A 22147-nucleotide genomic window follows, 5' to 3' on the forward strand; every position below is an offset into this window, starting at 1 on the left:
ATCACTACCACCACCACCATCACCACCACCACCACCATCACCACCACCACCATCACCAAACAACTCCAGCTGATTGTGCTGAGCTTGTGACAGGAGGCTGGAGGCATGGGTGTTGAAATTCCAAACATTCCTCAACTCCAAACTGACCCTTGGTCCAGCTGCTTTCTCTGGGGTGAGTTGAGAATACACTTTCCCTAATTTATCCATTGCTCATTCCCTGCTTCAGAGGCCCAGTTAGAAAGGATGGCATCCTGCAGAGAGCCTCAGTGATGGGTGTGAGGAAAGGTCAGGGTTTGGACAGAACCACCTACAAGCCATGTAGTTTATCCTTTCTGAATTTCACTGTCCTTAACACCGAAGTAGTAATGATGACCAGCTCAGCCTCAATGAAAAATTCAGTTCAAGCAAATGAATGTAAAGTGCTTGCCTGAGGATAACACACACAGGAATTGTTCAACAAAGGGTTGTTCTGATGAGAGAGAGGCATCTCTAATGCTTCTAGATTTAGATTCTAATCAGATCTATGTGAGATAGTCAAGGCTCTGCCGACAGGTTGCCTGGATTAGAAAATCCTTGTACTTCTACATTACCAAGTTCAAGGGTTCAAGATAGAGACTGTGGTGGGATCTCCAAGGGATGGTTTTGCAAGCTGGGAGATAACTTGTACCATTTACTTAGCACCATGCTTGGGCCATGTGCCAGGCCACCCATGTGGCAATGGTGTTAATCAGGTGGTAATTACAAATGCAGGCTCATATGTTAGCTCAGCCTTCCTTATCCTTGGGGACATTATAGTGTCCATGAGGTTTTGCATGACCAGGCCGAATCCACTCATATCATCCCAGGCCTCACTAGGACAAGTAACTAGTGACTCCAGGAGGCTGTTAGCATTGGTGGTTGGATTGTCCCAATGCCTGCTGCTGGTGTCTCTGCATTTTACCTCGCTGATGCCTTCAACCTATTTTATATTCACAAGAGTAGGAAACATGTTAATGTTCCTTCAAGAGCAACTTTCTACCAACAACTTGCATGGGCTGCTTTGTAAACATCCCATTGACTAGGTATATAGTGAGGGGGCTCTGAGCTAGATATTCCTCAATGTTCCTAATGGTCCCTAGTAGGCCTGAGTCCAGATACCCAGAGCTTGATGGGCCTCATTCTTCACATAGGTTTTACTGGGAGCATGATTTTCAGTATACTCAAATCCTCACCTTCTGCTTTTAGGGAAACATTAGAATGGTAAATTAGTTACTGTACTGGCTGGTTTTGTGTGTCAACTTGACACAAACTGGAGTTATCACAGAGAAAGGAGCCTCCCTTGAGGAAATGCCTCCATGAGATCCAACTGTAAGTCATTTCCTCAAATAGTGATCAAGGGTGGGAGGGCCCATTGTGGGTAGTGCCATCCCTGAATAGTCTTGAGTTCTATAAGAAAGCAAGCTGAGCAAGCCAGGAGAAGCAAGCCAGTAAGTAATATCTCTCCATGGCCTCTGCATCGGCTCCTGCTTCCTGACCTGCTTGAGTTCCTGTCCTGACTTCCTTTGGTGATGAACAGCAGTATGGAAGTGTAAACTGAATAAGCCCTTTCCTCCCAACTTGCTTCTTGCTCGTGATGTTTTGTGCAGGAATGGAAACCCTGACTGAGGAGACAGTTACCTTCCTCATTGCTATGGGCAAATACCCAGCAAAAGTAACAAAAGACAGGGAGGCTTCCTGTTTAAGTGGATGCAGTGCCCAGTGGAGGCATGGCCGCAGGTAACTCCATGGTGGCTTGAGCAGAGGGCAACTACATGTCACATAAATGGCCCATAACTGGAAGCAGAGAACTTGGCTGCAGTCTGGCTGACTAGAAATCATCTAGTCTTGTCTCCACAACCCTGTCTGCTAGCTAGATCCCATGTCCAAAAGATTCCACAACCTCCAAAAAAGCATCATTAGTAGGGACCAAGGGTTTGAACACATGAACCTATAATAGATGGTTACATCCCAGGGTTACTCCGAAGGGCCGAGCTGACACCCTCCCACCAAGTAAAGTGATGTCCGGTTATTCTATAAGAGCATAGACTCTGTGGTCAGCACCAGAGGAAAGAACCATAGCCATGTGTTTCCTCTCACTGTGTTCCATGACTCTGTGCTGAGTCCTTGTTTGGAAGCAAGCTCCTTGGTGATGCCCCTGGAGGCCAGGAGCCATGAGTGGGCTGATGCAAGGATCTGAAGTTGTGTCCCAGCTGTGGGCTTCTTAATTTAAGCACATCTGTGAGCAAGAAGAAGCATACTTCACCCAGGCCAACTAGAGCTCTGTTTCCCTTTTTTAACAGGAGGAATATAAAAACACTTATCTCTGGGCCCTTCATCTATGCTAATAACAATAATTAGAACAGTAGATCCAACTGAGAGAAGTTTATCTCACAATAATTAGAGAGACAAAAACACACTCCAGACTAATAAGAACAGTAGGCAAAAAACAAAACAAAACAAAACAAACAAACAAAAAACAAAACAAAACAAAAAAAAAACAACAAAACCCAAAAACCTCAACCACAGAAGTTCTGCATCTGATTCTGAACTGGGTAATTGTGTGAGTGACTCAAGTTCTAACCCAATGTTTTATAAAAAGCAGAAATGAGGAAGAGGGAAGACAAGATTCTAGATGCCAGCTATGGAGCTCAAGTACTCGCTGGAAAAAATTAATATGGCAAAAATCAACCTGCCCACTCCAAAACGTTGCCTGCCGACCCCACAACCAACTCGTTGCGATGTCATGCTGACATGATTTGAAACTGCAGCAGTGACCATATTGCATTCTGCATGCAGGAAAACAAATGCATAACCACCATGTGGGTGATCAGGCCTCGGGGAGAGTGAAAAGAAGAAGAGGTTTCCCTCCCCAGAAATTCAATGTTTGCATCAAATCCAGAATCTGGACAGGCCAGTGCACACATACAACAGTCCTGCTTCTCCATTTCAGCCCCTTTTACACACAGAGTGGTGGTTTCCAATCACTCACAGATGTGTCTGCTCCCAAAACAAACACAGCAACAAATATTTACAGAGCTCTGAAAGTCAACACAAGTCACCTGGGCCCAAGGTTTCCTTGCCTGGGCCTGAGCTCTCTGGCCTGGGATTATTAAATAGAATGTCACACCTAGTTTCCATTGCAGAACAGGAAACCCTTGCACCTCAAGCAGTTTAGTTCCCCGAATATATTTGTGAGAATAAAGACCACATCTTGTCAAGAAAGTGTTTGCAGCCCCAAGGAAGAACAGGCTAGAGACAAAGATAATGCTGGTAACATTTCGTCATTGGCCAACGTTTGCAGAAAACACCCCAGAGAGAGCTCATGACCCCTCGTGCATCAACCCATTGTGTTTAGCAAAAGCACAATGGCTACTGCTGGCTGCTGTTGGCAGCCCATTGCCCACCTTGAATAATCTTTCATTTTTGGTCATTTTTGGGAAAGGCTCTTGCTTGCTTTTTCTGAACGTTCCAGACATGAACAGTTCTCCGAATTAGAAAATGGAGCAGCAATTGCTGTCAACAGTCTCTATTTCACTGTGGCGCTTTCTCCCACAGAGCTAGGAAATCTGACAAGAAATGATGGGAAATGGCATTATGCAAGAAAGAGAGAGAAGGTAGGAGGGAGAGGGAAGAAAATGGCAAAGGAGGGAAGAAGGGAAGGAAGGAGGGAGGGAGCAGGGGACAGGGTAAGAGGAGGATGTAGGAGAAAGGGAGGGAACAGGAAGAAGAGCAGCAGACAGGTAGGGAAAAGAAGGCTAAGCTAGGCAGAGAAAGCCCCGCTGTTCTCACTGTTCTCCGGCGCTGGCGGCATCGCACCGAGGGGCTGGGTAGCCTCTCAGTGAGAAGCTGAGATTAAGCCCACAACATAATTTCCATTATGTTAATGTTGCTTTAAAATATATTGCACAGAGTGCTGCAACAATCAAATTATCAATTATAATGTCTACTCAGAGTAGAAAAGTGTTACAAACAGAGGGCTGATTACTGCTTCAGTACATCCAATCTGCATACTCATTGTTCAGTACAGGGAAAACAAATTATCTTGTGTTGGCCCCAGTTCAAATTTAATTAAATGAGTGCAAAGCAATTATAATAAAGTACAATAGTGTAGTAATGAAAGGAAAATAACTCATTAACCTATTAATCTTTATTTATGTTCCTCTCAAATAACTATGTAATTTCTTTATCACCACATCCCATAAGAAAAAGTAGGGTCTCACTGCTCGTGGCCTGCTTTAAAGATTCTATTTGGTTAAGATTTTTTTTGTGGCCGCCATTTATATTAATTTTCGTTACCTACAGGGCCCACCCTTTCCTTTTCCTCCCCTCATGCTGCCTGTTCATGTGTTCATGTATGATCTAGGTTTAGGTTCCTTTCTTACATGCCTCTGACATGTGTCAGTTGTGCAAGGTAGATCTCTCTGAAAGCTGAGATCTGGTCAGTTCAACAAATAAGAGATAGACATCCTCTACCACCTATTGCATAAGGCGAAAAAGCAAGAGAGGAGGGGATCACTTCTGAGGTAGAAGGAGCCCATGCTTAAGGCCTGAAGTGCCTGCCAGCCAACACCATGTTTTGCCTTGCATCACTAAACCACTTTGTGAGGGGGCCTGATTGACAGATGAAAACACAGTCTTGGCGTGAAGAAGTGTTTTGCCCAAACCTCATATGACAAGTAGTAACTCCTGGACTCTGAGTCACAGCCACAGTCCCTGTTTATACCCTCATCACCTTCCTTTAGAACAGTTCCCCATGGTGTGCTAACCCCCCCAACCATAAAATTATTTTTGTTGCTGCTTCAGAACTGTCATTTTTGCTACTGTTGTGAATTGTAATATAAAACCTGTGTTTTCTGATGGTCTCAGGGAGCCCCTGTGAAAGGACCATTCTACTCCCAAAGGGGTCACGACCCACAGGTTGAGAACTACTGCTTAAGAACTTTTTACTCAAAGTGTGAAAGTGAAGGACAGCAGCTCAGAATTTTGTCCCCCGTGGTTCCTACAGAGTCAGAACGTGGGCACACACTCCCCTGATGATTCCCATGTATATTAAGGTTTGAGCAGCACCGCCCTGCCAGGCACCAGCCACACAACTTCTCATGGAGAGTAGCAACTTGGGGAGGTCTCCAGGAACATGATACTGCTTAGCTAAGAATTTCCTTGCAACACATAACACCCAGAAACAACCTCTAGAACTCAGAACTGACTCTGTCTTCCCTTGTGCAGCCTATAAGAAGAAGGCTGGAAGGAAAAATAGCTTATGATCACAAAAAACAATATTTTCTTTTTTCTGCCTAACACTAGACTCTAAAAACCCCTACCCTTTCCTTCAAGGAGAATTTGGTAGATTGCCAAGAAGAAAAGAGAATGGACGAATTGATGGATGAGTAAAGGAAGCCAACCTTTGACAAGTTTCTAAATATTTTCCCTGTATTATCTAACTTAGTCTTCGAAATGGTCTTCTTTTTTAGGTGAGGTTACTAATGAGTTTTAATTGTCATGGCTCAGTGTGCCTACCCAGCTGGTACCAAAAATGTCCATGGCTTCAATGCCAGCACTTTCACAATGGTGAAAGGAGCTAGAGAGAGAGGAAGGAGGAATGGAGGAGAAGAGAGAGAAAAAGAGAAAGGATAAGGAGGAGGGAGGGGAAGAAGGGAAAAAGGAGAAAAAGAAAGAGGACCAGGAGGAGGAGAAGGAGCAGGAGGAAGAGGAGCAGGGGAAGGAAGAGAAGAGGAGGGGGAAGAGGAAGAGGAGGGGGAGGAGGAGGAGGAAGAAGAAGAGGGAGAGATTAAGATACAAATAAAAAGGTGGTGTAAATGTCACTAGGGCTATAAAGTATCTCTATTTTATATTCTTTTAGACACCTTGAGGACTGTATTTCCTCATCTCTGGGTAAGACCAAACAGCAAGTTTCTTTTCTAGATCAAAATGTAATTACTTGTGGACACTGTACAGAGCCATCTCTCTCTTCTCTGCTACAGAGATCAACAACATTCAACATACTGGCTGTGCCATACAGCCTGTGTTTCAAAGTGAATGAGAATCCTGTCCAAGGGTCCCATGTCAACTTGCTATGACAGGCATGGTGTGAATGGGAAAAACTCAACTTTGTTTTTTTTTTCTTCAAGCTGCTCGGATTAGAGGTTGTTGTTGCTGCAGCACAGCCAAGCCTATGCTGACTCTACAGACAGGACTCATTTCGTGAGAGACAGTATTCTTGTAGAAGAAACATGGAGTGAGTTGTATTTATTTTGTATTGAACACTTACTGTTTATTTTGTAGGCAATTAACAATGGCATAGAATAAAGTGCCCTCCCTACCCAAAGCCACAATGTTTCTAAGTGGCAGGGCTAGTATGGAGCACAAGTCTCCTCAGGACTAATTCTTTCTCAGTACAGAACACCTCCACCAAGTCTGGAGCCTACTCCCCTCCCTGCAGACCAAGTTTACCCCAAATTTCTGTATCTAGCTTTGTATTCAGGCTTCTTTCCACTCACCTCTCTGGAGGAACAAAAGCTCTCTCTCTCTCTCTCTCTCTCTCTCTCTCTCTCTCTCTCTCTCTCTCTCTCTCACACACACACACACACACACACATACACAGAGAAAGAGAGAGATGCACAGATACACTTATATACACAGACGTATTGAATGATAATTTGCATACAGAAGACTCTTGTCAGTAATAACCACTTAACCATTTCAGTAAATTAACCAACGCTCTCCCGTCTTCTAAAGCACACCTCTACTGCCTGTGTCCTACCTGGCAGGCTGAAAGCTCCAACAAGTGGGTTCCTTTGCCCCCCCCCCCCAGGTCTAGCTTTTTGCATTCTTCGGACACTAATGTTACTAAGAGTCTGTTAGGATTTATTCCCAATCTGTTTGCTTCAGTTGCACTCATTAGTATAATCACACACATTAACACGAGTGGGAAAGGAAACAGAGCTGTTTCTGTGAAGACGGGAATGCGTTGGAAAGAGTCAATAAAGGAAACTCTAAAAGCAACGCTGCGAAAAATCTGTAAAACAGAGGAAAATTGTGACAACTTATATGCAAACTGCCCTAGAATATTCCTTCAGTCTCTTAAGGTTTCACATCTTATTTTTAAAGAAACAGACCCTCTTAGGTACAGTGCTGGGAGTGCAGTTTATACAAGAAAGAGAAGCTACATGTCTTCCCAATATAATGCAGTATTAATGGAAGAAAAACAAAACAAAACAAAAGCCTTCATCAAGCAATGCATAGTTGGTGATAAAATAGTGTTGATGTGTGTCTGTATCTCTTTCTGTCTCTCTCTGTCTCTCTGTCTTTCTGTGGGGTGTGTGTGTGTGTGTGTGTGTGTGTGTGTGTGTAGGCAGACATATATGTGAGTGTGCTTGCCTGTGCATGCACTGTATAAGCCAATGTTTGATATTAAGTGCCTTCCTCTGTGATTCTTCATCTTATTTTGGGGTACAGAGTTTCCCACTTGCTGCACTCTGCACAACTCAGGGCTTGTCCTTATACAGGTGACAAAGGAATGAAGAAAAGATAGACACAGAGACAGACAAGCTGGGGTTGGGTAGGGCATGCATCTCCTGATAAAGATGCATCAGCACCAGCAGCTGCACAGAAACTCAGCCAGTTCATATTAGACATCTGAACCTGAGAGACAAGGTTACTATATGCAGCTGAATAAGGAGCCAGGTTTCTGGTATACAGGTAAATAGGGAGGGAGATTCAGCGCATCTTGTAGCAATGAAGTCTCAGGCTGCAGTCATCCCAAAAGGGGGAAGCTCTCTCTGATGTCCATCTGCAGAGGTTGTCAGCATTCTCACTCAGGGCTGATCCCTCTGAGCCTAACCCATGCTTTGCCACACCCATGGGTCTGAGGCACCAGGATCCTTGGCATGGCTGTGTTCATGTCAACAATTCACTTCATTCAGAACTTCCACTGCTCTTCATTCACTCAGGGCCTCCTCCGTCCCTTGCTGAACTTTGAGCTCATTAATTAACTAAACAGAGGCTAGCATCGTGAGTCCTAGGATCTACCTGTTTCTACCTCCCCAGGGCCAGGATTACAGGCATTACTATTACATCCAGCATTTTACATGGGTACTGGGGGCCTGGTGCTCATGCTGGTACAGGACGTAATGACACCTGGTGAGCCCTCTCTCCAGCCCCGGTATGTATCATTTTGAATTGCAATCTTCCATGTTTAGTTGCTTTTGATTAGAGGATTTTCAAGTTACTACCTTTGTTGCCCATACCCCTCATCATCACATAGGCACATTATGTATTTTTATGTGACATCATTTACATAGTCTTTAATTAGCTAATTCAATATTTATTAGCTAACAGTATTTATGCGGTGACTTCCTGTGACAAGTGTTGGGTTGGGTGCTAGGGAGGGGTCAAGGTAGAGCATCTCAATTTGTGGATCTTAGCCCCTTTGGGGGTGGAACGACCCTTTTAACCGGGTCATCTAAGACCATCAGAAAACAGACATTTAAATTATAATTCATAACTGTAGCAGAATCACAGTTATGAAGTAGCAATGAAATTAATTTAAAGGTTGGGGGTCAGCACAGCTTGAGGAATGATATTAAAGGGTCACAGCATTAGGAAGGTTGGAAACCACTGCTCCAGAGCCTTATGGAACCTCAAATCATCACAGAATCCTTAATTGATCAAGATTGGGATGTATTGCGGAAGGTCAGGACCCACCGATTCTCTGTGTAACTCAGATCGGGGATGATTTCCTTCTTCTGACTCTTTGAGCCAGGCACTCTCTTCCTTGGCTCCCATGCACCCAAAATTCCTAGGGCTAACTGGCCAATCTCATCCTGAAAGATCTGGGACTACAATTTTGTAAGTGGCCGGAGCCACTTGGGGAAAGTTCCACCATCAACCTGTATCCATCCATATTCTTTCCTCTTCTGCTTCTGGGACGCTTTCCCCTCCATTCCCATTCAAGTCTGTCCATGCCGTGGAACTCCATGACCTCCTTCCCTCTCTTCTCCCTGTGACCTCAAGTGGATGAGGAGGGTGAGGGTTTTGGAGGAGGCAAGAGACTAAGTCTGTCGTTTCTGTCCTTCATCTCCATATCTGCAGATATGAGTTGGTGTCTAGCCCACTCCAGCAAAAACCAGCAAATCAGGCCCATACTTGAGGAAGCATGAAAGCTAATAGGATTGGAGGACATGCTCACTCTCAGGGCTAAGAGTTAGTATTTCCTTAAGCTTTGTGCCACAAGCGCCTCATTTCCACATGCTGGTCTTGATCCCGAAGTATATGTCTTTTGTGAAGGCTAGACCATGAATATCTTAGTTTCATAAGCTGTGTGATCTCTGTTGCTATATTCAGTGCTGCCTTTGGACTATGCATGGCTATGCTGTAATAAAGCTTTCTTTTCTTATACCAGTGATAGACCTGATCTGGCGCATGGCCTGCACTTGCCAACCCTACTTCTAAGGGAGACAGTCGCTGACTCTGGGGCACAACGCCGTCCTCCTGGTTTCTTGTAACCTTACTCACATCCTCACAAAAATTCTCTTTACTAAACTCCTCGAATTACCCACATGGAATGTGCCATCTGGTTTTTTGCTAGGACTTAATTGATGCACTTGGTTTTGCATTTCTCCAGGCTTTAAATGCAAAGTAACAACAATAACAAAAAAACAAGGAAGACAGACTGTGACCAATTACTGTGTGATGGGGACATGGTGCTTATCATGCGCACATCCGCTCCCAGATATGACAGAACATTTCACCAACCACTCATAGAGTGGACCAGAGATGAGCTGAGCACACCTCTTTTCTTGGAGCCTATAGACTCTGCCATCCTGCTGCCCTGTTTATCTTATAAAGGAAGTGAGGTCTAGTCTAATTAAACAAGAAAACACATCTTTTCACAAGGAGAGACGGGGCCTTTGTATGCTGTGTCTCAAAGAAAGCATGCTTTAATAAGAATTCTTTTGTAATCTCTGCTTTTATTTGTAGCTTCCCCAGGCTTTTGCTGCTAATAAAAGGATTGTAAAGTTGACAAATATAAGCAGGGACAAAGAAGTTTGGGGAGATAATACCTTGGTGAATGGGCAAGGCTTTGAAAGTGTATTGATTCCACAACACAGAGATGATCATGAGAAACCAAGGCTGCCAATGGTTAGTGTGATGTTTCTATTACAAAGTAAAAGTCTCTCTCAGAAGGATCATGTCTTTCTTATGTCGTGTCAAACTGTGCTCTGTGTTGAGGAAAATAGTTCAGTCCAAACATATCTAAAGATCTATTTTCAAATCTGGATTTATAGCCCCTCCCACAACCTACTATGTTATCACATGTACTTGGCAAGTAGAATTCCAGCCACTGGTGTGCATTCTTTTATGTGTGTTGTGGGTATCTGATGTCCTTCCACACCTATGACCAGCCACAGTAACTGTTCCTTCTTCCAGTGAGAACTCCCAGTCCTCCCTGGAGATTTCCTTTAATCCCACACATAAAGCGTCTATACTTCTTGTGAGGCCCCATTTGGGTGCATGTTCTGAACAGTTTGTGTACTGTGTGCCCCTGGCCATAGAGATTGGTTTGATCATATAGCTATAAATGTACTAGTTACCGGCAGGAGGGTTCTCTATAGGAAAGTGAGCAAGCAGACAGATGTTCCTTCCCTGCTAACCTCGAATGTGGGGCTGGAACTGTTGGAGCCATTGTAGTGACACAAGGAACCTGTGGCTGAAGTCAACAGAGTAGGGTGGTGACACTGGTTAAGCTGAAAATGCAACCTTGACTAAAGCCGCTGAGGGGAAGTAGGTAAACACACTGATGCTGTCCATGCTTGCTTCCCACCTAGAAACCCTTGCGGATGTATCTTTTCAGACTCTTTACCGAGAGAATTGAAAGAGAAAACATTCCCAGTCTCTTAAATATGCATCACTCCCAGATATAACAGAACATTTCACCAACCACAACACACTCATAGTGTTGGGCAATGCAATGAACTGGTGATATGCATTTTGCTTTTTCTCGGAATCCAACAACCATACAGAAAAACTTGCACTAACCTTGAAGGAGCTCAAGACAGCATGAAAAAGGACTAAGTCATGGTAGCATACAGCCAGCAAGTGCCCAGCTCACCCACAGCTTTTTTTTTCCTTAGGGGATAAAGAGGACCCAGAAGAGATGCCCATGTGAGTCCAGCTTAAATTGCTAACTCACAGACTTCCATGTTCATCAGACACTAGCTGATACCTGCCCCAACCCTGGGTTTTTTATGTCTATAAGTCAACAATGTATCCTTCATTTTAGCAGGAATTGGATTGTGTCATTTGAATTTACAAAGCATGTGCTTTTGTTCCCCACCCAGGCAACACTCACAGGCATCTTGTTTTATCTGTACCCCCAAATACCCGCTATATCAATAAATATTAGGCAATTATATGATATGGATAGTTTCACAGGTCAAGAGCAAGGAGTATATTTATTTGAGTTTCTAAGACTATCTCTTGGAGAATGTGATTTATACAGCTTAGCTTGTTGTTTTAGACCATTTTCTGTAACAAATTTACTATAGTATAACCATAGTAACCATATATAGTGTAACCATTTACTATAACAAAATACACATGAAAGGGCTAACTTACAAAGAAATAAAAGGTTTTAGTTCCCAGCTCTGGAGGACCAAGACTACAGCCTCATAGTCAATTTGGATATCCTAATTCTCCATTGTTTTGCCATGGAGCAGTAGACAAAGGACCTGGCCATATGTGAAAGGGATATGCTTTGTGAAAGGCATCTGATTTGCTGTATAGCAATCCACTATTGTGAGAACTCTTCCATTCCTGCTAGAGCTAATCTAGTCTCAAGAGAGCTGTGCTGGTCTCTAGGGAAAGACACTAGCCCAGTGTAAGGGTGATTCTCTTGTGAGCTTCCTTCCTCTTACAGGGCCTACCACCTGTCAGTATCACGACACTGGGGACTTCATCTCTAGAACAGGGATTGGTGTGGAAGAGGCCAAGCCATCACACTTCTAAACAAACTTAGAAGACACAGCTCTCCTCTCTAACCCACACAATAGCTGAGAACGGGCACATCCGAGATACATATTCAAGGGAACACACTCAGTCATCCCCCTTAAGAGAATCCAGAAAAATCCAGGCCTGGGGTTTTAGGCCTGAAACCTGAAACTAGGAATAATCCTTTTTTTCTTTCTAAAATAAAATAGGCAAGCAAGAAGCCCAGCTCTGTCTGCCCTCTTGTCTCCCAGACACTAGCCATCTATTGCTGTAACATACAGCATCATTCCTATTAATTCCATTCTTACTTATTTTTAAAAAGGCCTGGAGCCAAGCACCCATGGGTTCATGCCCCATCTGACTTATCTTCTGTAACAGAATGCGAGACAGTGACCAGTTCTCACCAACTGCTGACAAATGGTGCATTTATGTGTGGGAAAGGGGGAAGGGGGTGGACTATTATTTTTATTCTTAAAGGGTTATCCATGCTGCTTCCACCTGTTACCTTAGCCTGTAAGTTCTCAAGTATCCCCTCTCCTCATGTCTTCAGGTGAAGGTCAGAAAGGACGAATACCCATGGTAGACAGAACACACCCCAATTCTAACCACACGTTTTACAGTTTACCTCCTTGACCTCTGCACATCCTATATACACTCATCCCTCTCTGGACAATCTGCCTAGCAGCCTTTTAGCAACCCAAGCCCCCCATGTGCATCAGGCTACACAAGTATACCCTTTCTGAAAAGTGGACCAGTTTCTTTCCTTCTAAGTGACCATCATTCTTAACTTCTATTTAAAAGTTTTTCCAATACAGCCTGGTACAGGGTAGGGGAGCAGATCTGCTTGGACTCTTTTTGGATACACGTGTAATAAAGCAAAATTGTGTTCTCAAATGAACTTCTAATGAGAATTCCCTATTTAACATCTTCTGCTTATGCATAATCGCATGTACATATGATTAAAAATCAGATTTGTTGTGGAAACGGACGCGTGCAATAGAGAAACGATGGTCTAGTCTACTGATCAAAACAGAGAAACACTCTCATTGCAACCCTTAGAAACTAAACTCCTTCTCATGAACCCCATAAAGGGAAGACCCACACAATAATCAGGAGCCTTATAGCTTCACTCATGTGGCCAAATGCCCTAACACAGTGAGCTCTGATCTTTTTTATTATTATGCTTGAAATGGAGTTTCCCTTCTTTGTTTGAAAATCTGTGTGACCCTTTCATTCTTTAAATTAGGAGCTAAGTAAGGATCAAGACATGGCCCCATTCCTCCCCTCCCCCAGACCACAGGTAATACTGGCTGTGTCTCTCTTGTATGGGGTACCTGCTATCCCTCTCAACATCTGCTTGGTACTTGCTAGAAATCGAGGACTTTCTTAATGGAAACAAATGGAATAAAAGCATATTTGGAAAAAAATCAACTGTTAAACTGCTAATTTAATGAAACATTTTATTTTATTAGCCATTAACTTGTTTCTTAAAATAAAATATTAATTATCCTTATAACAATTATGTCCTTAGTTTTTGGGTTTGTGCTTCATGAATTTTCACATTCCCCGGGGCCTATAATAAAGGGTGGCAGTGTGGGAAAGCTCATAGTAAGCTATGCTGTGCTGCAGAGGTCACTTGTCTGACAGTCCAGAAAGTACAGACCCCCGTGTGTCTTCAGTGGCAGGATGGGGAGTGGCTTGGAATTGCTGCAGTATAGATATAAAGTAAAAGCCACTGTGTTGGTTAAGCTGATTGTTAATTTGATCTCCAGACATGTCTGTGGCAGATAATCTAAGTTGCTTGACCTGAGAAAACCTCCCCTAAATGTTGGTGGTAGGGTTGCCTGGGCTGGCGTCTCAGACTGAATGAAAAGGAGACAGAAGCTTGTATAGGTCATATTTCTGTTGCTGTGATGAACCACCATAACCAAGACAAGACAACATGGAGAAGAAAGGACTTATCTGGGTTTATGGTTCCACAGGGAGAGTTTGCAATGGCAGTGGAGACATGGCAGAAGGCTGGAGAAGGAAGCTGGGAACCCACATGTTTAACCACAAATAGGCAAATGGTGACCTGGAAGTGGGGGAGGCTATGAACTCTCGAAGCCTGCTCCCACTGAAGTACTTCCTCCAGCAAGACTGCACCTTCTATAAGTTCCATAACATCCCCCAAATAGCACCACAAACTAGGGGCTGTGTGTTTAAATACCCTAGCCTACTCAAACCACAACAGGAACTAAACTGCAGACACAATAGGACTAGCAAGAGCTATCTAAGGCTCCTGCTGCCACCATGCCTTCCCGACTTCGATGGATTGTATCATTTGGAACTGTAAACCCAAATAAGTCCTTTTCACCTTACCTTGCTTCGGCCAGTTACTTTATCACAGAATGAGAGAAGGCGCAACTACAACTGCCTACAGCTAGTTGCTGATTTTCTACAAACATTACACCTCTCATTCCTACACGCTGGGTGGACTGCTCTCTTCCGCCTTCTCTTCATGTCCACATATTACCAGATTCATCTCTGTTTTGACTGCACTCACTATGGGAGCAGGTATTCTGAAGGCAAGAAGGTCAGCCCCGTGGGCAGCCAGCACATCCTCACAAACACATGCAAAGGAGACATAACAATGAGAATCCTCACTCTGGCAGCTGTGAATCTGTGTCAGGCCACTGAAGCACCTGGGTAGTTTGTGTACTGACTCCAACTTTTCCTGCCTCAGACAGGTGTTCTTTCCCTTGCCCATAACTCTGAAGGACAGGCAGCTCTCTCTGTTAATGTCCAAGGGCCTAGCTAACCCAGAGTGCAGAGCATCCCACTTCCACAGAGTGGACAAAGATGAAGGTGGGGTAAGTCACAGAGAGGACATGACTTAGACTCCATCAGCACTATGAGCCCCATGATGGCAGGACTCCAGTGTGAATAGTATGTTCATCTCATTTTATGTCAGTTCTTTCCATACTGAACAAACCTGGGCCATCGGTGCATTATAGCAATGAAGTGGGGACCTGTCATCTTGTTGCTGACCTTTGCTCCCTCATGTTCCAACCCTGACAGCAGGCCCTAGTCACAGAAAAATATCCCACAGCCTGTGCTACCATAATTCCTTGGTTCCTTCCCCTATATTCTCACCTTCTTTGAAAATAAGCCTTTTAGAAGTGTTGTAAGGATGTACAGGGACCTGCGCATAGATGCATGTCACGCTTCCTGAGCCTCGGCCCTTAATTTATGCTCCTTTGCAAACAGGAGTTGACCATTTTCAACCTTGGCTATAGTCTTCCTTTTTTAAAGGACTCTCCATATGTATTCAACCCATATTGTCCATTTTCTCACCCAGAGCGTGCAAGAGCAGAAGTCTCTTGTCTCTGTTGTTGTTTTTGGTTTGTTTGTTAGTTTGTTTTTGTGTGTGTGTGCCATGTCACCTTGATTCATAAGAACATGTGGCTGCCTTCATTTATTACACCGTAGCCCACCAGACAATGTGATGTGCTCTTCGTTTAAACAATGAACTCAACTGAGCATCATTTCAACCAGAGGAAGAAACCTTTCCAGGGAATGGTGACCTTTATGACCCAGAACTATATTAATGACCTCACATCAGTACTTATCAGTGAAAATAATCCCTTTCCCAGAATTACACACTGGCTGGTTCAGATAAATAATATAGATTCTCTGACACTCATAATCCCAACTGTTAACAATTAATTTCCAAAATCCATCCTGAAAGACCCAGAAAGGCCTTGCTTAGTGAGTTTCTCACTAGTCACCATTTAAACCTCAAAACTTGAAACTGTTGTCAAGACACCGCTGACTTAGGCAATCAAGATAACAATGTTCAGCAATAACCCGGGTGAAGCAGGGACTAAGTGTGAATTAATAAGTTGGCTGACACTGGGTCCAGATGTTTCCAACACAGGCAATATGCTTGAAGTGATGCTAAGCAGATTTACATACTTAACTAATATGTTTATTTAAAGGAAATTTCCAAATCCCAAATAACATGCAGATTTCTTCTTTGGCGGCAGATCAAAAGACAGCCTATCAATAAAGACAGACTCCAGGATAAACCTTTCAACATCTGCTTCAAACCACTAAACAACAGATTTGAGAGGTTTGAAAAACTTAATTGCAGACAAATTTCACTGCCTCTTACATAAATATATATGTTCGTGTCCCTGGGATGATGCTGACCTCATCCATTTTCACGTTCACAGTACTCGACGTGGTTCAGTCACCCACATCAGCAGCTCTGCCTTCACAGAGAATTTTAGAGCCTGGCTCTTCTTTCAGAATGAAGGATGGATGAATAGGCCTTCCACTCTGTCAGAAAATGCTACACAAAACTTGGGAGGGGAGGCAACTATTTGAGCACAGAATGTTGTAGAAAAAGAGGCCCCGCCCTCTACCAGTACTTACTTTGTTTGATTGACAGTGAGTGTTTGCTTGCCCTGAATGTTCTATACTTCTGGTGGGGAGGGGTGTAGAAACAGTGATGCCTCTGGTTAACAAGGTGTGTCTCAGTGTTGTCATCGACTCCTCATAAGAAAACTCAATAACCAAATTAAAGCCTGAAGAGATCTGTGTGTTTGTGAAGGGGATATGAACAGGAGAGTGTTCATTCTATAATAGCTCTTTTCCTCGTAGTGTGAATTAATTCATGTCCCAAAGGTAGTTACTACCTGAGATTGGACTGTGACTGTTGAGCACAAGAGGTATCTTCCTACACAATAGCCATGGCTATAAATAAGGACTTTGTTCAAAAAAAAAAAAAAACCTCCTTTTGACTGGGCATCTGTTTAATGCAGGGACCAATAGTTGTAGGTTTGACCCTGGGGTCATGTAGATGAGAGAGACACAAGTTAACTCATCTCCCTTCTGCTTCACCCTTTGAACTTGGTCATGTTGACCTTTGAGAGCCTATCCTGATGCAACCATGAGAGGAGTAAAATGCCATGTCATTGGTGACATGCTATAGTTAGCCCTACATGGCTACTGTGACAGTATCTGCACTGAGCAAGCTCAAACATTTTTCTTGTCATCCCCTAGACATTTATAGAACTCTGACTGTATCAGGTGTGTTGTGTAACTTAGACACAATGTAAAGTCTCCAGAAGTGACAGTTAAGTGCTGTGACATTTTAAACGAGGGATTTGAGAATTCCAGGATGTGGTATCCTCGGGGATCCTTGGAACCAATCTTCCATGGATACAGAGAGGCTGCTGTTTTAAGTATGTGAAGCCACGTTTCTTTGCCACAATAGAACAGGGAAATTCTATTAGAAAATGGATTTTGGAGGGATACATTGTAGAATGATTCTTCCAGGTTGTTGGTCTATACCTCTGTTCCTCTGGAATGATCTTCTGTCTGGTACACATGAAAACTGACTTCCTACACACATGTCCACTGTGCCTCTGCATGCTGAGGGCACATTGTCACACATGGACCTCTTTCACTGATACTGGCTGCCCTAGATGGCATGGCCATGTTTCTCATGTCTTTATGTAAATAGTGGTATGCTAGTCAGAGAAACAGAACTGATAGAATGGATGCATATATGTAGGGTTTATTGGAGTAGCTTGCAGTCTGGGTACTCTAACAATGGCTGACTCACAAAAGAAAGGGTGAAAATCTAGTAGCCATTTAGTCCACATCCTAATCTGTCATTGGAGTCCCTAAGGATTCCGAGAGAGCTGTTGGGTTTCAGTCCGTATTGGAATCCCAAAGATGCTAACTTGAATCCATCCTTACTAGCAAGAATGGGGTTAAGTGGGAAAAATCAGAGCTTGCTTTCCCTGTGTCTCTTTCTTGTGGGTTTCCACAAGAAAGGCCCAGATTCAGGGCAACTTTTCCTTCTTTGAATAGCCTTATTAAGAAAATCTTTCAGAGAAGTGCCCAGTAGCTTGCACTTTAGTCAATTCCTGATGTAGTTGAGGAGTTGATAACCAAGATTAGTCATCAGAAGTACCTAGTAGAGAACAGGCACAGAGTAGAATAAGAATCCACTGTGTGCCTTCTGGGTGTCTTTATCCATGAGTGGATGGATGGATGGATGGATGATTATTTTGGCCATAAAGATAGCAGCCACCTCACTGGTTCTTGTGGGTTAAATGAACCAACACAGGAGACCCAATCATTTCTAGATCATAGCAAGTATGATACATACATAGCTCTGGTTGTTTCTGTGCTGTGTTTTGCATGACTCATTTCTTGTAGAGCAACTTTTCATGTTACAATGGGTAGATGGTGATAGCAATTATGGTCATGGTGATTCTATAACTCTCAGATCTGAGGCTCTGTGTGCTACATAGTTTTAAATCTTCATGATAACACTAATGTAGTTTTATTTAAATCAATGTGTATATGAGTGCATCTGTGCCTGGTTGGATGCCTTTAGAATCCAGAAGAGGGCATTGGATCCCCTTGAGCTGGAGTCACAGAGGTTGATAACCACCCAATAAGTGCTAGAAACTGAGCTCAGGTCCTCTAAAAGAACACCAACTACTCTTAACTTCTGAGCCATCTCTTAGTCCCTACTACCTCTTTTTTTTTCTAGTTGTAATTGGAATAACACACATGAGGTCATAAAGTCAGCAGGTGATAAAGCTGGGAGTCAGACTTAAGCTTATTAGAATCTAACTAAGTTCTTTAAGCCTAGTCATGCTGTCTCTTCCCACACTCTGTTCTCTCACTGTGTGTGGGGGCATGTTGAGTGTGTATATGTCTCTCTCTGTGTGTACATGTGTGTGTGTTTGTGTGGGGGTGTTGGTGGTGGTATGTATGCATATTTGTTGGAGTCTGGGGGTGTGTATGTGAATTTGTGTGTGTATGTCCCTTTCCACGGACTGCCTTCTCTACTAGAAAGTCTCTGACTTAGAGGTGAGGATGCAGGAGACCAAGAAGGAGGTCCAGGTCACATGCACAGGAGGATGTAGGCCACTCAGGTGGAGACAAGCAATTTTGGAGACTAAAGTTATTATTATCCTCCCTTCTCTTCCTTCTTTCTTCCATTTCCCTTCCTTTGCTTCCTTTTTCCTTCATTCTTTCATTCTTTCCTTCCTTTCTCAATAAGTAACTACCTTCACATATACCAGAAAATACAAACATTAATGACTGGAACATGATAGAATTTTTCCTTTTAGATAAGAAGCACAGTGACATTTTACTCAAAGCTGGTATGGTGTATCCTAGTCTACAAGAACAGGTTTCCGTGGTCTTTTGCTACCAAAAATAAGTGGCAGGCCACTTCTAACAATGTCAACATTGTTGGAATTAAAGTATTCACCGACAAATGAATTTGTAAAGAAAATGCTGCACATACACACAATGGAATGCTGCTCAGCCACAAAAGACTGAATTGTCATTTGAGGTCACATGGATAGAAATAGAGTTTATTGTGTCAAATTAAATAAGTTAAGAGCACTAAGATGAAGAGCATTTGTTCTCACTTAAATGTAATATAAAATATTGATTTCATAGAGGCAGGAATTAGAACAGAAATTACCAGAGCCCAGGAAGGGGAGAAGGGATGGAGAGAGGATGGTTAATGGGAATAGGAGTGCAGTTGGATAAAGGACTGGCTCTTCACGTTCTATTTTTAAAGAGTCTGCATTGGTCAGTAATGGACATCAGACTTACAGCCCTGCACATTAGGCAAATACTCTACTGCTGACCTATATCCCTAGTCCACTTTAGTTCTTAAAACCTCAAAATAAGGTTGAGCATGTGTGTGTGTGTGTGTGTGTGTGTGTGTGTGTGTGTATTTGTGGGTGGAAGGTGTATATGTGTGTCTGTATGTACGTATGTATGAATATTTGAGTATTTGTATCTCTATGTGTGTACGGAGAGGGTGTATGTATATTTGTGGGAAGGCTAGTAAGTGTGTATGTGTATGTGTGTCTGTGTGTATGTATTATGTGTGTGTGTTTGTGTGGGGGTGGGGGTGTATGTTTATTTGTTGGAAGGGGGATGCATGTATATTTGTGTGTAGGGGCTGATATGTGTGTATGTGTATTTGTGTCTGTTTGTATGTATGTGTGTGTAATTGTGGCAGAGTAGGTCTTTATGTGTACTTGTAGTGTGTGTGTGTGTGTGTGTGTGTGTGTGTGTGTGTGTCCTCTTATTGTGCTAGAACTTGTTGGGACCTTTCATTCTGATGATTAATGCCCTGCAGTTCTTGAAAATTTTCATACATACTTCTTAAATAATTACTCCCCATCCATTCCTACGTTCTTCCTTTCTAGACTAGCTCCCCTCGCCCACTTCTAATGTTCTGCAGTGCAGTAGAGTAATGATGACTGGCAACAATTAATTCTATATTACCAAAGAGCTAGTATGGAGGATTTTCCATGTTTCCATACAAAGATGACAGATGTTTAAGGTGGTGGATATACTCATTACTCTGAACTAAGCCCTACCCTTAGTGTTCCTGTACTGAAATACTGGACTGCATGCATTCTACATATGTACAATTACGTGTATATAATTTTTTTTAAATGTTAAAAAAAACTAGTCAGCCAGGAAGTATGTTCTCCTCCTTCTTCATGGAGTTAGAACTGTCCTCCACCACTGCATGCTTCTCCTCTACAGGCTAGGGAAACCTGTTTATCCTCCCTTTCAGCTCCCTAGTGTTCAGTGGAAGTCCAACAATACCAGATATGCAGCAGCTCAAAACAATATTGCATTCACTCTGAAAATTAACTTGTTACTTGAACCATAGACCACAATAGTAAGCAGGAACTCTGAGTTAAAGCTAAACAGAACAGCTGACTGGGAAAATAAAATAATAGAACAGGACCAAGAGTGTCCTGACATGACTAGACATCCAGGACACAATCAAAATGCATCATTTCAAAACCCAGGAAAATAACAGTTTGAACGAGCAAAGATAGTCAACAAACCTAAGGCTGAATCAGTTGTTGGAATTATCTAAGAAGGATTCTACAGTAGTTATCATAAAAATACTTCAACAATCACAAATTCTCTTGAAACACATAAGAGAGAAATACAACCTCTCAGCAAAGAAATAGACAATTATTTTTTAAAAGAACCAAATGGAAGTTGTAAGATATATAAACAGAAATAAAAAGAACATGTCCTCAAGCAGGGTCAGCCACTTCAAAAAACTACTGAAGGACCATTTGATGATTTCTACCTACTCATATTGCTATTTTCTAGCTGCAAGGGAGGCAGTCTCAAACTTGGAATACCAGTGACAGACTGGAGTTTCTGTAGTAAATGAAAAGAATGCCTTTTTAATGTCCACGTCTGTCATCAGAACAAAGGTATGGTGAGATTGAGAACAGGCTATGGGAAGTATAAATTGGAATATGTACTTACTTGCTACTTACCAGAGAAATCAAGTGCCCACTAATGAGATCAGTGTCACTTTTGATTCAGGCTGGCACGATCCACAGTTACCATGGTTTCTCTGTATAGTATAGAGGCAAGTTGATGTGACCTGATGTCACAAACACCTTGGCAGGGTCACCTTCTGGGAAAAGGACATTTAATTACCTGATTAATTTTCTCATCTTAATTAACTTGTCCCCATTGTTGATAACCTTATATTGATTGCTCTGCTGGTAGTAATTAGAAAAGTGGTGAAGAAATAAATAGAGAAGTCATAGAAAGGGCCAAGGTGCATAGACTCATATCTTCCTGGACTCTAATATCTAGGATTTGAGCTTATTGCCTTTGCCTCTCCTGTTTGGTGACTATATTAGAGACATTGCTAATCATTTCTGTTTATTCCTCATTCCCTCTTGTGGAATATGCTCTTTTTTAATTTTCCAAGAGACTAGTGTCTAACTACAACATGGCCTGGTCACTCAATCAGCTGTTCAGAAATTGGATGAGCACTTGAACTAAGCTGGGTCAACCATATTCTGTTTTGTTTTGTCTTCTAGATGGATCAATAGGAGCATGAAGATACAGCACCATCTCACGTTGGGTGATGAACTGTTGGATAATGTAGATGTAGGGAGTGGAAGAGGCAAGGATTTTGCAGAGCCACTAGGAATCCATTGACCTGACAGCAATCAGAGAGGACAGGCTATTTAAGCTCATCAGACTTACAGCTTTCCTGCTAGGCTCAATCTTTTGTCCTGCGCTGTGGTTCTTACTCTAGGGGGTTACAGGG

At 42.8% G+C, this 22147-nt stretch overlaps 1 long non-coding RNA gene across 1 annotated transcript in view; it reads left to right on the forward strand.

Annotated features, from left to right (window-relative positions):
- Positions 1–21987, forward strand: part of LOC116067913 — a 43878-nt gene extending 21891 nt beyond the window's left edge. The window contains exons 2-3 of the long non-coding RNA XR_004109338.1: positions 6147–6253; positions 21915–21987. This is a non-coding gene — a long non-coding RNA (uncharacterized LOC116067913). The remainder of the gene's footprint in view (positions 1–6146; positions 6254–21914) is intronic.
- Positions 21988–22147: the final 160 nt, after the last annotated feature.

The sequence above is a fragment of the Mastomys coucha genome, unplaced genomic scaffold (genome assembly GCF_008632895.1).
Source record: "Mastomys coucha isolate ucsf_1 unplaced genomic scaffold, UCSF_Mcou_1 pScaffold22, whole genome shotgun sequence".
Lineage (NCBI taxonomy): Eukaryota > Metazoa > Chordata > Mammalia > Rodentia > Muridae > Mastomys > Mastomys coucha.